This window comes from Oncorhynchus clarkii, chromosome 20 (assembly GCF_045791955.1).
Source record: "Oncorhynchus clarkii lewisi isolate Uvic-CL-2024 chromosome 20, UVic_Ocla_1.0, whole genome shotgun sequence".
In the NCBI taxonomy this organism is placed as follows: domain Eukaryota; kingdom Metazoa; phylum Chordata; class Actinopteri; order Salmoniformes; family Salmonidae; genus Oncorhynchus; species Oncorhynchus clarkii.
The window spans coordinates 24,216,688-24,236,076 of NC_092166.1; the positions used below are offsets into that span (position 1 = coordinate 24,216,688).

Consider the following 19,389-nt stretch of genomic DNA (forward strand, 5'->3'; position numbering starts at 1 on the left):
AATATATATTATATATAATATATATATATATATATTATATATTATATAAAAATTTCACAAGCAAACAGGTAGCTAGCTAGCTGTTGCATCCTGGCCCAGGATCATAATACTGGTCTGATCTGCAGGCTATGGTTACCAGTCGATGGACATGAGTGTTGCTCCTGCCTGTACCATCTGCTTCTGTTGATAGCCTCACAGAGTAGAGCTGATGCTGATCAGAGAGAACACTGGGTTACTCCTGAAACAGGGTAAATCCACACCAATAAGATCATTAAGCGAAAAATAAATACATTTATGAAATACTCATTATTTTTACAAATGACAAAACCTGTATTGCATTGCCTGTACTGCATATGATTTGTGTGATCTAAATGTTGTGACACTGAAGTTGTGACAGTGTGGACTCATAGCCTGTCCTGGGTTAAAAAAAAAGCTCAACATGTTCAATGGTTTGCGATTGCTTTCAAGCAGTGCTTCTGCGTCTTTGATTGCAGTGTTCTTAGAGTTACTGTGGGGGTGTGTCGCCTTATCATCTTTATGTGTGTGAAAATAATAGGCTACGTTCGATACAATTTAATGCAAAAGATAATGACAAACTCAACTGTGAAGAAGAGACCAACTCCGATTGCTTGATGGACTGAAACCGTATTGACCAATGTCACCGACAGTCGACCAAACATCGGAGTCATGGCCGGTGGCTCACCAAACGCACTATGTGGCGACAAATGATTTCTAAACATGTCTGATTCATTTTGGACTATCACGGTATTTAGGTGGAGGCTACTGTCCGTGAGCGGAGTTGACATTTCGTGAATGATGCCAGTTCTGTGTGGAATCATACTTCTGTTTTGGTTAGTGGATGAGGTGAGTCTGATATTTTTAGTCAGAAATTCAATTCAATGTTAAAGTGAATCATTGTTGTCCTCTTTTTGTTTCCGTTAAAAGGTTTCGGCCTGGGTATGACGATCTTCAGAACTGTCTCGTTGTTCTCTGAAATATTATAGCCTTGGGGTTTATTGAAAGTCAACAAAACAATGCGCCCTGCTGCTGCAGAAGTTGTGGGCTATTGAGAACTATTTAGGCCTATGAACGCTAGGCAATTATGTACGGTCACATAAATCCGTGGTATATTGAATTATATTCTGTACATAATGTATTAAAATCTATATTCTTGAAATGAAACAATATTTAGAAAAACTCACCATTCATTGAAGTCTTACTGGACTCATATTTACATCAGCCTGGATCATATCATATGTACCACAATTAGTTTGGCCTTGTCTTGCCTCTAGACCATTTGGGTCCATCCAATAACATCAAATAAATAGATCACACAATACCATTTTACAAAGCTGACTGCACATACAAACAGACACATGCACTCACACACACCTGCAGTTCACTCATTTGCACGCACACATACACACAGGCATCTCGTCCTCTTCTAATCGTTGTTAATTGTGACAGAACTGAAGCAGTGACAAACAGCTCTTTGTGGTATTGTTCGTGAGCCCAGCTCCTCTGCTGATGACCAAAAGCAGACTCCAGTCCTGCTCAGGGGCTGCTTTGTCCCCTTGCCATGAGTGTAAATGGAAGGGACATGCTGCAATTGACCGTGGACACAAACATCCACCTGGCAGATCTAGGCTGGAGTGTTTCTCACAATTACTCCCATCCAATAAAGGCCAAGGCTAGCCGGCTCACCTCACAGCTCACACATACCTTACATGGTGATGGATGGACATCAAACAAAAATGGATGTCTCATCATCATAGAAGCCAGAGCCATAGAAAATAACACTGGGGAATAGTGTGATTATGTCTAGTGAGGGCAGATAATAGTGAGAGCCCACAGACTATTTTTCTCTAGTATCTCATTTTAGAGGCTTGTTATACATTAGGTGCTGGGCCTAGTCTGACAGAGGTGGCATTGAACTGTATGTGTGCATAGTGGGTTCTGGTCTGGTCTGGACTTTGCAGTCACCGGTTCACAATCATCTTGAGTTGGCGTCTGAACATAGAGCATTGCATGAAATAGAAGTTTGGTTCATCAAATATAAACTTTGCTTACAGTAAGTGATTTTTGTATCACTTACTTGTCAATGAAAAGCCAACCAAGTTCTGTTTGGTCACATCTGGCACATCACAGAGAAATAAAACTACAAGGTATTCACATGGTTTACAAGTTTCCTACTTAAATGCCGAACACTTAATTTTCCCTCTGACTTGCCCTCTGATCTCATACCAGCAAATATAAATCAATGACTAGTTTTCTTCTTGTCATTGACAGTGCACAGCTTCCAAGAACTACTGCTGGTATTTTGAAGGAGGCTACCCCGTCCATTTAATGTAAGTATACTGTACACACACATGGGTAACTAAATTACCTGGACACAGACAACATTTAATTGTAGCATACATTATATTTATTGTTAAGACATTCATATTTTACAACACATCTTCATTTAACCAGGTAAGTTGACTGAGAACACATTCTCATTTACAGCAACGACCTGGGGAATAGTTACAGGGGAGAGGAGATGAATGAGCCAATTGTAAGCTGGGGATGATTAGGTGACTATGATGGTATGAAGGCCAGACTGGGAATTTAGCCAGGAGACCAGGGTTAACACCCCTACTCTTACTATAAGTGTCATGGGATCTTCAGTGACCACAGAGAATCAGGACACCCATTTAACATCCCATCTGAAAGACAGCACCCTACACAGGGGAATGTCCCCAATCACTGCCTTGAGAATTGGGATATTTTTTTTTAGACCAGAGGAAAGTGTGTCTCCTACTGGCCCTCCAACAGCACCTCCAGCAGTATCTGGTCTCCCATCCAGAGACTGACCAGGACCAAGGCTGCTTAGCTTCAGAAGCAAGCCAGCAGTGGGATGCAGGGTGGTATGCTGCTGATTGAACTGTTTGTGAACTTAAAGAGTGCAGTCTATTGATTCCCTCTGGCTTGTTTAAAGACCGGGTTGTGTTTGATTAAAGAAAGTGGTCCCTGGATGTGGATGAATACAGCGAGATCGCCAGATTGGAAAAGTTCTAATGAGTTAATACCGGCCTATGACTGATTGATTTTGGCTGTCATTCATATAGGATGCCGTCGAAGCGGCGAGGGGAAAGAAAGAATAAGCTGTAACTTTTCCCAATCCAATCATCAAATCCCACACAGCATCCACTGGGTTGAGAAATCACCTCATTGAAGATCTTTGATTTCGATCTAAATCATTGAACTAACGGGCTAAGCATTAGTCTTCAGACCAAGTCTTTGAAATTATAAAGACATGTTGGCCACTAAGCTGGCCACTATGCTTTTGGAAACGCATTACAGTGGTGATACATCAGTAGGAGTTGAAGTTATGGTGGTAGAGAAAGGAGATCTTTACTGCATTGACTGGGAGATTTGGATTGCATTGCCTCTGTAAAAAAAAAAGTGCACACACAGATCTACTGAAATAGAGTATAGTGCAGGCAGACTGTGTGGAATTATAGTGCACTATTAAGAGACTGCTGGCTCAGCTCTATGCCCATCCGACACGAGTGTAAATGGAACGTCATTCCATTTTTATGCACTTTTCTCTCTTTGCGTATTCTGAACTTAATCATGGGAATAGCATGCTCTAATAGCTCTGCTATTAGTTCTGGTGGAGATCTAAGAAATTAAGGTGTGGTGGTGTGTTTATAATTACGCTGTAATCTGACCTTGACTTAATTCCCTCATAATTCCACCACTTTTACCCGAGAGTAAACCATGAATAAGGTCGAAAGAACCTACTGGTTCCAAGTGGAAAAAACATCTCCTTAATTTCTTTTGATAGAAATAACAGTATTCTCCATGCACTGTAATTCACAACTTGATAAGAACTATTGAAAGGAGCTAGATAAATGAGTAATTAGTTTGGATAAGGGAATTGTAAATATAAATTACACTTGTTTTAGATCTGTTTTAGAAAAAAAGACGTATGCAGTGGTGATCCAGAGCCTATTTAGAGCCCTACATTTGTAGAATTTCATTTTGTGGGGGGGGTTTAGTTATTTGGATTTTTACGAATTATCTTTGAAAGACAGGGTCCTGAAAAAGGGACATTTCTTTTTTTGCTTGGTCTGATCATGTCAACATCATACTTTCAAAATCTTAGCTAACAGTCACCATCATGAATCAAGTCAACAATCTACTGGCAAATCCTTTTTAATCCTAATCATATGAAGAGAAATAATGAAGAGAAATTATAGATAAAATCGGTGCTCATCGGATATTGGACATAAATATTACACAAGTTGGAAATTGCAAATTCAACAATGAGTGGTTTGGAAGGAATCAGTGGCTAACTGCAAGCATTGCAAAACAACCATTAACCTGCTATTCAGTGGAGTGGCTGTGTAGTCCCAAGTCTAAGATTAAGGGTCTCTTTTCCTAGTTTAAAATTATAAACATTCAGCATTGGCCATGCTGTCAATGAATCATCATTTGTGCCGTGCTCAAAACAACTGTTAACTCGGAACTCCAAAATCGGACTTTAGTGAGTTCAAGACAACTGAGAACTCGGGAAATTAGCTACGACTGGGAAAATACTTTTTGAACTTTCATCCAACTCGGAATTGTAAATTTGGAACTGAGGCTTCTTTTTAGAGCTACAACCTGAAGATCACTGACATCATCATGATTCAACTTTTTTTTTCTCGAGTTCCCAGTTGTCTTGAAAGCACCATAAATCCAGAGAATGCCAGACTTTGATGACAAAGTTTGATGACAAAATTTGCCCACGAAGGACCGCCGCGACACCTTCCTGTTCAAGTGAGCACAGCACAACAAGGTGAGTCCAAAAATGTCTTGTATGCTGATGCATAAATTATGTAATATGCCAGGGAGATATGCACACTGTAGCAAAGAAAGTAATACTAAGTGTATGTTGTGTAGTAAGCTGTAATTAGCCAATGTGCCTCACCCTAATAATTTGGTATATTTTCACCTCTTAATTTCTCCTACTGTTATGACTTGGTGGTGCACATGTAGCCTATAACCTGTTTTTGAGAAATGTAATCATCGAATATTGTAAGAGCTTTCATTGTCTTACAGTATATGCCCCTTTAATTTATCCTATGGTTCTGACTTGGTATACAGGGAGAACACTGTAAGAACAGCCCATGTTCTGAATTATGTTGCTGTACATTTCAAAAGTGCTGAACAAATAGTTAAATAGACTACGTCCGTCCTAACTCGCTCATTAATGTCTTCATCGAAATTACGGATGGCCCCTTATCTGCTTGTCGTCCCCTTATGCAATAGTTTGTACATCTCATTTGTCAGTAGAAACCACATTTGTTTAAGCAAGTCAGCAATGTCAGCTATGTTTTTTTAAAAGGCAGTAAATGAGGCTGAATGAACTGTAGCCCTGCCAGATAAGGCTCCGCTAATAGCCAGGTGTAGCAGTAGTAAGGTGTTGGGACTCTGCTGTTGGGACAGCTTTATGTAGGCCCTAACAGTTTGTGGGTACCATTTGTCACCATTGTAGTGCAATTAATGTATAGTTTAGTGTTGTGTTGTGTAGTGGCTTTGCTGGCATGTATCCCACATTTTACTTTTTTTTTGCCCCACGTTGTGTAGTGACTTTGCTGGCATGTATCCCACATTTTAGTTTTTTTTGCCCCACGTGCTCCAGCAGGTATATCTCACTGGTCACCCCCAAAGCCAATTCTTCCTTTTGCCTCACCTTCCAGTTCTCTGCTGCCAATGACTGAAACGAACTGCAAAAATCACTAAAGCTGGAGACTCTTACCTCCCTCACTAGCTTTAAACACCAGCTGTCAGAGCAGCTCACAGATCTCTGCACCTGCACATAGCTCATCTGTAAATTAGCCCATCCAATCTACCTCATCCCCATACTGTATTTATTTATCTTGCTCCTTTGCACCCCAGTATCTCTACTTGCACATACAGTGGGGCAAAAAAGTATTTAGTCAGCCACCAATTGTGCAAGTTCTCCCACTTAAAAATATGTAATTTTCATCATAGGTACACTTCAACTATGACAGACAAAATGAGAAAAAAAATCCAGAAAATCACATTGTAGGATTTTTAATGAATTTATTTGCAAATTATGGTGGAAAATAAGTATTTGGTCAATAACAAAAGTTGATCTCAATACTTTGTTATACCCTTTGTTGGCAATGACAGAGGTCAAACGTTTTCTGTAAGTCTTCACAAGGTTTTCACACACTGTTGCTGGTATTTTGGCCCATTCCTCCATGCAGATCTCCTCTAGAGCAGTGATGTTTTGGGGCTTTTGCTGGGCAACACGGACTTTCAACTCCCTCCAAAGATTTTCTATGGGGTTGAGATCTGGAGACTGGCTAGGCCACTCCAGGACCTTGAAATGCTTCTTACGAAGCCACTCCTTCGTTGCACGGGCGGTGTGTTTGGGATCATTGTCATGTTAAAAGACCCAGCCACGTTTCATCTTCAATGCCCTTGCTGATGGAAGGAGGTTTTCACTCAAAATCTCACGATACATGGTCCCATTCATTCTTTCCTTTACACGGATCAGTCGTCCTGGTCCCTTTGCAGAAAAACAGCCCCAAAGCATGATGTTTCCACCCCCATGCTTCACAGTAGGTATGGTGTTCTTTGGATGCAACTCAGCATTCTTTGTCCTCCAAACACGACGAGTTGAGTTTTTACCAAAAAGTTCTATTTTGGTTTCATCTGACCATATGACATTCTCCCAATCTTCTTCTGGATCATCCAAATGCTCTCTAGCAAACTTCAGACGGGCCTGGACATGTACTGGCTTAAGCAGGGGGACACATCTGGCACTGCAGGATTTGAGTCCCTGGCGGCGTAGTGTGTTACTGATGGTAGGCTTTGTTACTTTGGTCCCAGCTCTCTGCAGGTCATTCACTAGGTCCCCCCGTGTGGTTCTGGGATTTTTGCTCACCGTTCTTGTGATCATTTTGACCCCACGGGGTGAGATCTTGCGTGGAGCCCCAGATCGAGGGAGATTATCAGTGGTCTTGTATGTCTTCCATTTCCTAATAATTGCTCCCACAGTTGATTTCTTCAAACCAAGCTGCTTACCTATTGCAGATTCAGTCTTCCCAGCCTGGTGCAGGTCTACAATTTTGTTTCTGGTGTCCTTTGACAGCTCTTTGGTCTTGGCCATAGTGGAGTTTGGAGTGTGACTGTTTGAGGTTGTGGGCAGGTGTCTTTTGTACTGATAACAAGTTCAAACAGGTGCCATTAATACAGGTAACGAGTGGAGGACAAAGGAGCCTCTTAAAGAAGTTGTTACAGGTCTGTGAGAGCCAGAAATCTTGCTTGTTTGTAGGTGACCAAATACTCATTTTCCACCATAATTTGCAAATAAATTCATAAAAAATCCTACAATGTGATTTTCTGGATTTTTTTTCTAATTTTGTCTGTCATAGTTGAAGTGTACCTATGATGAAAATGACAGGCCTCTCTCATATTTTTAAGTGGGAGAACTTGCACAATTGGTGGCTTACTAAATACTTTTTTGCCCCACTGTACATCTTCTGCACATTCTACCATTCCAGTGTTTAATTGCTATATTGTAATTACTTTGCCACCATGGCCTATTTATTGCCTTTACCTCCCTTATCCTACCTCATTTGCACATGCTGTATATAGATGATTGTACTGTATTATTGATTGTATGTTTGTTTATTCCATGTGTAACTCTGTGTTGTTGTATGTGTCGAACTGCTTTGCTTTATCTTGGCCAGTTCGCAGTTGCAAATGAGAACTTGTTCTCAACTAGCCTACCTGGTTAAATAAAATTAAATAAATAAAAACATGCTAAAATCGCCACTGCATGTAGGCTAATTCAATCGTTATGGAGCAGAGTGCAGACCAAACTGTACAGTTTGAACCCAAAGCATGTCGCAATACTTAGCTGTGTCATCACACAGTTCCATGGTTAGCATAGGCAATAGAGGTGAGTATAGCCTACTATTGTACACTATTCTCCCTATTTTAATTCTATATGCACTAATCTTCCAACATTACCAATGTGGCAATTTTCAGAATGACTCAAACCACTGTATTTTTTATTCATCAATATATTTCATTGCTAAAGTCTCTCCAAACCAGCATTTTTTTATGATTCATACATACTTTCCTAACCCTAAAATTTGCATAAATAATCTACAAGATCTGAATATTTTTAAATCTACCAGTTGGTGTCGATACGGAGACGAATATGTATTTATTTAGATGGCTTTCTTTCATCGTTCCCTATTTTCTGAACCTATTATCTTAATGCATTCTAGTCTGTCAACAAAATGAATGTACACCGTATTTAAAGGGATGGCTTAACATAAATGTACTGAAAACCCTGTTGAATGAAAACGGCGTGAAAAAATCTGTTGCCAGCAAGTGGGAGAGTTTTCAGCAGTTAAATTACATTTATTCAGCGCGTAAGGGAACCACGCCTGCAAAGCCTGTTACACACCTTAATAAGGTAAGTCTGAATACCGATTACTGAAAAGTGCATAAGAAATGCATACTTTCCTCAATTGAAATCGGGCCCCTAGCGATGTGCTGCTAATGACTTGTGTAATGGATGGCCTTCAGAGGATACTTCTGGATTTTTCTTTTTCTCCCCAATTTCGTGGTATCCAATTATTAGTAGTTACTATCTTGTCTCATCGCTACAACTCCCGTACGGGCTCGGGAGAGACGAAGGTCGAAAGTCATGCGTCCTCCGAAACACAACCCAACCAAGCCACACTGCTTCTTAACACAGCGCGCATCCAACCAGGAAGCCAGCCGCACCAATATGTCGGAGGAAACACCATGCACCTGGCAACCTTGGTTAGCGCGCACTGCGCCCGGCCCGCCACAGGAGTTGCTGGTGCGCGATGAGACAAGGATATCCCTACCGGCCTAACCCGGACGACGCTAGGCCAATTGTGCGTCACCCCACGGACCTCCCAGTTGCGGTCGGCTGCGACAGAGCCTGGTCGTGAACCCAGAGTCTCTGGTTATACTTCGGGATTTTGACAATGATGTCCTTTATCTACTTCCCCAGAGTCAGAAGAACTAGTGGATACAATTTTTATGTCTCTGTGTCCAGTGCCGTGGAATATTTCTGATTCAAAGGAGCGAGACTTTGTAATTTCTTGTCATCTTTATTTAATATCGATTCATTATTGCAATGAAGCGGGTGGATTCCACACTCTGAAATGTGATGCGAGAACTCAACGAGCAGAACCGAGCCACACTATTTCATAGTTAAGACACATACTCCTGAATACGTGACAAACAACAGATGTCTGGAAAAGTTTGTATGAATCATAAAGGTTAGGATTTGTATGTGAGAAAGAGTATCCCCCAGCCAGATAACATTTACTGTGAGGACTGTTCAAATTGTATAGAAACGAGGGTTTGACCCCTAAGACAAGGTTCCTCCTATCAGCCGCCCACACCAGAGACATCTCCTCCCTGGTACCTCACAGTATACAAACACCAACTCATTCTATGGAATGCAGGCTGTAGGTTCTATCACCAAGGCATCATAAATCAATTGCTAGCGCCAAGGCCCAGTCGCCAAGGCCCAAGCCCAACCCCAGTCCCACAGACACAGATGAGAGTACTCATCAAACCTTATTTGATGCATAAACAGTATTATAACATAATCTTGTCATTTTTCTACCATACCAGTATGAAGGAAGTTAAGAGTATCTGCTAGAATGCTAGCAGATACCTATAAACTTCGTCATTGCACTAGTGCAGTGGTGATTTTAGCGTGTAAATCTTAGTGGGGGGAAAAAAACAAAATGTGGGATGCATGCCAGCAAAGTCACTACACAAGACTAAACAATACATTAATTGCACTATTACGGTGACGAACGGTGCCCACAAACTGTGAGGGCCTACATAAAGCTGTCCCAACAGCAGCACTTTTGAAATGTACAGTGACAGAATTCAGAACATGGGCAGTTCTTACAGTACACTCCTTGTACAACAAGCTAGAACCGTAGGATAAATAAAAGGGGCATATAAACAGACAAGGAAAGCTCAATGATTACATTTCTCTAAAACAGGTTATAGGCTACATGTGCACCACCAAGTTAAAACAGTAGGTGAAAATAAAATTATTAGGGTGAGAATAGAATTAAGAGGTGAAAATATAATTATTAGGGTGAGGCACATGAAACGCCGTTTGGGTCTTTTATGTGTCAAAAAAGATACACATCATATAACACTATTTGATGCGTTAAAGAAGCTTTTAATTTGACACGTGTGGCCACGAACGATATGTTTACAATACTGAATTGGTGAAAATAGACGAAATGATTAGGGTGAGGCACATGGGCTACTAACAGCTTACTACACAACATACACTTATTATTACTTTCTTAGATACAGTTGAAGTCGGAAGTTTACATACACCTTAGCCAAATACATTTAAACTCAGTTTTTCACAATTCCTGACATTTAATCCGAGTAATAATTCCCTGTCTTAGGTCAGTTAGGATCACCACTTTATTTTAAGAATGTGAAATGTCAGAATAATAGTAGAGAGAATGATTTATTTCAGCTTTTATTTCTTTCATCACATTCCCAGTGGGTCAGAAGTTTACATACACTCAATTAGTATTTGGTAGCATTGCCTATAAATTGTGTAACGTCAAACGTTTCGGATAGCCTTCCACAAGCCTCCCACAATAAGTTGGGTAAATTTTGGCCCATTCCTCCTGACAGAGCTGGTGTAACTGAGTCAGATTTGTAGGCCTCCTTGCTCGCACACGCTTTTTCAGTTCTGCCCACAAATTTTCTATAGGATTGAGGTCAGGGCATTGTGATGGCCACTCCAATACCTTGACGTTGTTGTCCTTAAGCTATTTTGGCACAACTTTGGAAGTGTGCTTGGGGGCATTGTCCATTTGGAAGACCCATTTGCGACCAAGCTTTAACTTCCTGACTGATGTCTTGAGATGCTGCTTCAATATATCCACATAATTTTCCTACCTCATGAAGCCATCTATTTTGTGAAGTGCACCAGTCCCTCCTGCAGCAAAGCACACCCACAACATGATGCTGCCACCCCCGTGCTTCACGGTTGGGATGGTGTTCTTAGGCTTGCAAGCCTCCCCCTTTTTCCTCCAAACATAACGATGGTCATTATGGTCAAACAGTTCTATTTTTGTTTCATCAGACCAGAGGACATTTCTCCAAAAAGTACGATCTTAGTCCCCATGTGCAGTTGCAAACCGTAGTCTGGATTTTTTATGGCGGTTTTGGAGCATTGGCTTCTTCCTTGCTGAGCGGCCTTTCAGGTTATGTTGATATAAGACCTGTTTTACTGTGGATATAGATACTTTTGTACCTGTTTCCTGCAACATATTCACCAGGTCCTTTGCTGTTATTCTGGGATTGATTTGCATTTTTCGCACCAAAGTACGTTCATCTCTAGGAGACAGAACGCGTCTCCTTCCTGAGCATTATGACGGCTGCTTGGTCCCATGGTGTTTAAACTTGCGTACTATTGCACTGAGGCACTGAGTTTGAAGTTAGGCCTTCAAATACATCCACAGGTTCACCTCCAATTGACTCAAATTATTTCAATTAGTCTACCAGAGTTTCTGAAGCCATGATATGTAAACTTCAGACACACTGGAATTGTGATACAGTGAATTATAAATTAATCTGAATCTGGGGAAGTAAATAAAAGGTCTCATTGCCAAAATCCTGAAGTATCACTTTAATGCTGAAAGCTGGTAAATTAGCTCTCACCCTTCTAGTACGGCTGGTGTTGAAATACAGTACAAAATACTGACAGTAGGAGAGGGAGCATTTTAAATGTTGAGGAGGATTTGTCATGGAAGTGGTTTGCTGTCTATTTAGCCAGAGGATTTAACGTTCTGTGCAGCTCAGTGGATGATGAACATTTCTCTGAAATCTGTAATGATTCCATAAATAATCTCTCCTCCATGTTTAAAACTGAAGCTGCTATACGCCCTTGAAAAACATCAGACACTGCTGCTCTCTGTGCAGGGCAGATCTGAAGACTGGAACTGCCAAATCACATCTCTGCCTGACACAATCAGCCCCACCCCATCAAAAAAACATCACACTGTATCAAACATATTATCCTATAATAATAATTTTGACTAAGTATGATTAATTGTTAATTTTAAAAAAATAAATAAAAAAAATGGCTACCTAAAAGTTCCAATATTTGACGTAGAAAACTTTTTGTATCTGGGCGAGGGTATGTGTGTGTGTGTGTGTGTGTGTGTCGCACACACAGTAGTCAAGTCACAGAGAACAATTCATCATTAGATTTCCTCTATACAGATGCTGACAATTGATCTGCAGGGGGTTCAGATAGCGATCCAATTTCAGCTCAGGGACTCGAGACAAACTGAAATGAATGGACGTGGAACTAAACTCAGTGTACCCTCAATAGTTTACTCAATATTCATCTTAGACCGCAGAGCAGTTTTCATCTGCTTGACGTGTCTATTTTACTGGGCCACTTGGTATTTTTCTCAGACTTTCCTGGCAGTATTGTAAATTGTACTGTGCTTATGAGAACTGCCATTTGTTAATGTGTTTTGATAGGGATGTTGGAAGACTATACTGTTTGCACAAAAGCCTTCTCTTAGTCAGTATTCTAGATGCTGGTGATTGGAATAACCTTTTCCTCTGTGTGTGTGTGTGTGTGTGTGTGTGTGTGTGTGTGTGTGTGTGTGTGTGTGTGTGTGTGTGTGTGTGTGTGTGTGTGTGTGTGTGTGTGTGTGTGTGTGTGTGTGTGTGTGTGTGTGTGTATATATATATATTGTAGATGCCGATCGTATGAGGACTTAGATGCCGATCGTATGAGGACTGTTCTGGGACACGGTGCTGTGTCCGAGCCCTCTCCATCCAGAGACTATGGTACTTTTGGTGAGTTCCCTCAATAATAGCCTGCCAGTCTTACTTCTCTCCTCCCTCCTCTCTCTCTTTTTCTCAATCTTCTTTCTGTCTCGCTCTGTATTTTTCACTCTCTCTCGCATCAACCTGCTCCCTGCATGTACTTGTGTGCATTTATGCATAAGACATTAGTTTGTTCATAGAGTTTGTGGTCCTTTGGGAACTCTTTTGTTTCTACTTAGAACATGCCCCTCATGCGAGGGCTTCTTGCTGTAGCTTAAAATAGCTACACTGGCTCACAGTGAAATGCTTAATTGTTATGACATGATCCTAATATGCAATTCAGTCAGAAACTGCTCTCTCTTGTGTGTGTGTGTGTGTGTACCACAGGAGGCTGCTGATGGGAGGACTTCTCATAATGGCTGGAATGAAGTAAATGGAATGGTTTCAAACACATGGAAGCCATGTGTTTGATGTGTTCAATAACATTCCATTCACTCCGTTCCAGCCATTACTATGAGCCCATCCTCCCCAATTAAGTTGCCACTAGCCTCCTGTGGTGTGTGTGGGTTTCTTTACTTTACTGACTTAATTGTCCCCATGGGGATATTTTGTTGCAGTGTCATGTACACGTTTAAAGTGGCGTTTAAATAACACATCAAATTGACAATACAACTTTCATAACAGTTACATACCAATAAAAAGAGAGTAGCCTGCTGGCCTTACTGGGTCGGTAGGAACATTAGCCCGAGCTATTTAGGAGGGATATCACACCTGGCACAAATGATTGTCTAGTTCTGTTTTTCCTGCTGAGGGGTGCCCAATACCTGTGCCCAGAGGGGAGTAGTTCAAAGTCCGGGTACAGGGGGTGGCTTGGGTCTAAAATTATTTGTCATACTTCAGCATAGAAGTTCCTCTTGACCAGTGCTCCCTCAAATTTTGGGGGGAACTGAGCATATTTTATGTCTTGTAAGCGGAAACTTGAACATTATGAGATTTTTGTGCAACTCCTGGCACGTGTTTACAGTCAACACTAAGGCTGTACCCTTACAGTTTTAGATGGTTGCCAATAGGCTATTGTGGCTATTTGAGCATAAAGTAGACCTACCAACAAAACCAATGGAGCAAATCTCATAAAATGTTCACATGGAAATAGCTTTTGATTTCTATGATATAGCCTACAGTAACCTATATGTGGTGTTCAGTACAGGCCTACATTGCATGAGACTTTTAAAAGCGTTTTTACATTATGAAGGGCTTGACATCAATTAATGATTTTTTACTTGGTCTTTAACACCATGGGCCAAATAGGTGACTGTAAATTGCTTTGTATTGTGTTGTATGACCAAGAAACCACTTTACAAAACAAAATGTATGATTATTACAATGTAGGCTGGCTATTTGCATATTCAAGCCTGTCTCAAAATACGACACTGCCCCTTTAAGACATACGTTTTTTATCTGACTGACTTTTCAAAGACAACTTGAAATGTAGCCTACAGATTTTGTGCTCTTGTGTGAAGAAGTATCTCCCTGTTGCTGACCTATACTTACCTATACTTATCTAATAACTCGCAAAGAATATCAACATGTGCACGCACACGCGCTGCTGTACGCACTGATCTGAACTGGGTGATTGAAGGACCGCTCGTGGGCTACCTCGGCCAATACAATTATACTCCATTTTGATATTTCTTCAGCGCAGCAGTCCTTCAGGAGGGAACATTGGTCTTGACTAGTTTGTTCATCAGTTCAGTACACCAGTTTGAAAGAAAGGTCCCTATACTATATTTAAACAATAAGGCGTGGGGGTGGTATATAGCCAATATACCACGGCTAAGGGCTGTTCTTACGCACGACTCAACTGGATACAGCTCTTAGCCATGGTATATTGGCCATATACCATAAACCCCCGAGGTGCCTTATTGCTATTATGAACTGGTTACCAACGTAATTAGAGCAGTAAAAATATATATTTTTTGTCATACCTGTGGTATAACTTCTGTTATAAACTTGGTGATTCGTGCCTTGAATGCTGATTGGCTGACAGCCTTATACCAGGGGTAAGACAAAATATTTATTTTAACTGCTCTAATTACGTTGGTAACAAGTTGATAATAACAATTGTGGTTGGGCTGTAGCCAGGCACTCCTTATGCACAACACGAACAGCCCTTAGCCGTGGTATATTGGCCATATACCACACCCCCTCATGCCTTATTCCTTAAATATACCACGGCTGTCAGACAATCAGCATTCAGGGCTCGAACCACCCAGTTTATAATTTAGAATGAATCCTTCACCTAGCCCCCATCTTAAATCAGATTCAATAAGACAATGGCCCCATTTATACCTGGTGCTAACATGTGTCCTTTGTCCTGATCTTGTCCACAATCTGATTGTGCCCAAAAAAATTTGGACAGGTGTAGACAAAAAAATACAAAAAAATATGCATTGTGATCTGATCTCCCTGACCACCTCCGGAGGTAGTTAGGCACGCATTTGGTCTGGATATCTCACAAGTGTAGACAGATCTTGACAGTGAGACCATTTAAAAAAATCATTGACAGGTGGCACCATTGTCTTATGCAGTGGCCCCCCTGTTTTGCATGTTATTTTGGTATTAATACGTGTCACATATCAGTTTGCAAACAATGTAAAAAACAAACAAACATTGATTTAATAATTTTCTATTTTTTTGCTTTCTTGAGTAAGGTAGCTCCAAATTGCAGGTGATTCAGCTTAGCTCAGTGCTTTCTGTGGTGGTGGGGCACCCATATGTGGTGGTGGGGCATCACACATCCCCATATGCTCCATTCACCACTTAAACTTACTCAACAGCGATCCCATCATTGATCTGAGCGCAACTGTTAATCTGGGTCACGGCACCACTGTAAACGACGTCACGCTGCTTGCTTAGTGAGTATCACTTCCTTCCGATTCGGCCCATGCCTGACAAGAACTCAGGACCTTTGCCTTGCTAGCACGTGACCGCCCTCTTGAAGCATCTTCTTACCAGTTGGTGCCACACGAAAAACTAGCTATTCACTGGTGCAAGTGGGGACACAATAAGTTTCACACATCCCCATGTGCTACATTAGCACCAGGTTTAAACAAAGCTTATGAAAGGTATTTTTGCAGACAGAAAAGACAAAGCAAGGTCCCTCAGCCTTTTCAAACATTCAGAGACAATCCAATTAATATCCATATTGGGCTATTAAGGTATTCCTATACTAGTGTAGTAGAAATTTCTGTCAAGGATGAACTCTTTCAGTCCAGTAAATTGAGCCCATGAATTCTATCAACAACTACCACTGATATCACAGAAGACTCAAGTTTAATTTCCTCAGTCAGAACATCTTGAAGCTCCTTATTCCTTTCATGCCATCTTTCTTTTATCTCTTAGTCTGACTATGTAAAGCCATGAATTGATGGTTAAGTAGCGTGTATTATGTACGTTTTTGCTGTCTTTGTTTGCAGGCTGCTGCTGATGATGATGGGTGTGTTGTTCTGCTGTGGGGCGGGGTTCTTCATCCGCAGATGCATGTACCCCTCCCCCCTTCCTGAAGACACCTTTAATGTGGCATTCACCAGACACCCAATGACAGCTCCAGGTGAGTCCCATATGCACTTCCTCCTCTTCTATTCCCTCTCCCACTCTTTCTCCTCCCACTCACTCCTCTCACTTTTCTTTTCTTACTCAATACCCCACTACCACAGCCTCTCTCCAGATCTTCTCTATTTTATCCCACCCCCCATCAAGTTATTTCCTTTTCTCCTTTCATCTCCCACTATTCCAGACTCAGCGCAGTCATTTATACATAGCAGAGTACAAATGAACTTTTCTCAACTTACTATAATAATCTGGTCAGAAAGGACCAGTCTCGGATCTCAGTACAGTGATTGACTCTCTTTTTCTGATTCTGGATCCAAAATGGCACACTGGTTCCTATATAGTCCACTACAAATAGGGTTTGGGCCAAAAGTAGTGCACTACGAAGGGAATAGGGTGCAATGTGGAACTAACACTGGGTCGGCTTCTTGGATCCATTCTGGCTGATGTCACTCTGAACACATTCTTGCTATTTTGACACACACACACACACACACACACACACACACACACACACACACACACACACACACACACACACGCCCCTCCACTCATTGATCTGGAAATATGGGTATTCATATTTCATGTTTTGGCTCTGGAGGGAAGAAGAGTAAAATATAATAGTGCTATTATTCCATGTGTTTTCTGTGTTGAGTTTTAAAATGTGATACATTCTAGTTCAGTGCTGCACCAAAATCTGTCACTGAGTGGACCAAATGGAACTGAGCTGAGAAATGCTGCTTATTCATATTTATGCCTTTAACACGTGCTCAGATTCGGACCTCTCTCACACCAAATGTCACTCAGTTCAGCTTTCACTGTAGCAGTCAGGCAGTGTAGCAGACAAGTCTGGACAACAGTGGTATTTTTGTGAAATGCCCTGTATTGCTGGCCACATTATTTACGTCAACCTTACGAAACAAAATACTGTGCGTAGATGGTGAACTACGTGAGTTTTCATTAATTTATCTCTCTTTGTCCTCCAGGACTGCAGCAGGCCAGCATGCAGAACTATGGGGACCCAGGAGGGATGATCCTCACCCCTACCTTCCCCATCCCTACCCCTCCCACTTGGCAGCACCCTACCCACACCCAACCCCTCCTGCTTACTGCAACCTCCCTCCTCCACCCTATGAACAGGTGCTGCAGGCATCAGAGAAGAGGTAACCTGGAGGAAAGACATTGGAATTAATGAAATTATTTCAAACCCTTCAGAGTTCCCAACGCCGCCACAACTGGCAGCAGAGCGAGCGAGAGTTCTCTGCACATCAATAAGGAAGGGTCACTATCCTACGTTTTGACTCATGAGTAAAAAGCGAGTCTGATATTGTGGACTACTAGAAATGGAATAGCATCTCTACATTAAAAACATCTCATTAAGGGACGCTTTCCCGGACACAGATTAACGCTGGCCCTGGACCAAAAAGCATGCATTTAAATAGCTTTTTAGTCCGGGACTAGGCTTAATCTGTGTCTGAGAAACCAGCCCTGAAAGCAGCTTCAGTCTGTATCACAATGAATCGGTGTCAAAGTGTTTGTTTTGACGTCACCTCTCGAAGAGACCCAACAGGATAAAAACAGACATAGATTCAGAAAGAGAGGTGCTCTGTCAACAACACTGTGTCAGCTGGAAGAGCAGCATCTATCTGAGCACAACTCACTCAGATCACCCACTCAGGATACTGTATTATCGCCCACTGTCTGGTATGTGTTTAATATCACTGCGGTTGGAGCATTTAGTATCTCTAGTTGAGGCACACGTTTACTGTAGATCAGAAGCCTGTAATGCTGTGGACATACTATAGTCATGGCAAATCAGTTTAGCTTTGTCTCTTAATTCATTTTGGTGCATGACTTTCCTCTATATTTTATGCAATTTGCTAATGAATTCAGGTATAGTGTGGTCATTGTTTCAATATATCACCAGCTTGCCTAATAAAGTGATTAGTCTGGAAGTAAATTGTGTTCCTTCCAAATATTACAAGTTAAGGTTGCTACAATGCTCTTTGCCCAGAATCCCAATGTAATATCTCTTACCACAACCTTCCAGTGCTCCCTTTTCCCATTCAACAGGAATACTGATACATCATGGAAGACTTTAAACCACTAGATGTCAGTATGATGTTCAACATGCAGCCAGCTGTGTTGCAGTATGTGCTCTGGAGGCAAGCTGCTGGGCTGTACAACACAAACCATTGATTTTCTATATCATATTAGTTCTCATTCATTTCCAATGGATTGGATCCGTTTTGATCTTCACCCATTTTCTGAGTGTGCCACATTAAATCCTGCAAATGGGTGTTTTGTACATATCCTTCACACAACAGGTACAGTGCATTCGGAAGGTATTCAGACCCCTTGACTTTTTCCCCATTTTGTTACGTTACAGCCTTATTCTAAAATGGCTGAAATAACTGTTTTCCCCTCATCAATCTACACACAATACCCCATAATGAAAACAGGTTTTTACAAATGTTAGCAAATGTATATATTATTTAAATACGTATTCAGACCCTTTGCTATGAGACTCGAAATTGAGCTCAGGTGCATCCTGTTTCCATTGAGCAATGAGATGTTTCTACAACTTGGAGTCAACCTGTGGTAAATTCAATTGATTGGACATGATTATCTATATGTCTATATAAGCTCCCACAGTTGACAGTGCAAGTCAGAGAAAAAAAACAAGCCACGAGGTCAAAGGAATTGTCCGTAGAGCTCTGAAACAAGATTGTGTCAAGGTTCAGATCTGGAGAAGGGTACCAAAACATTTCTGCAGCATTGAATGTCCCCAAGAACACAGAGGCCTCCATCATTCTTAAATGGAAGAAGTTTGGAACCACCAAGACTCTTCCTAGAGCTGGCTGCCCGGCCAAACGGAGTAATCGG

The 19,389-nt window shown here is 41.3% G+C and overlaps 1 pseudogene; it reads left to right on the plus strand.

Moving 5' to 3' along the window:
* Positions 1–171: 171 nt before the first annotated feature.
* LOC139377352 (WW domain binding protein VOPP1-like) lies at positions 172–17,670 on the plus strand (annotated as a pseudogene).
* Positions 17,671–19,389: the final 1,719 nt, after the last annotated feature.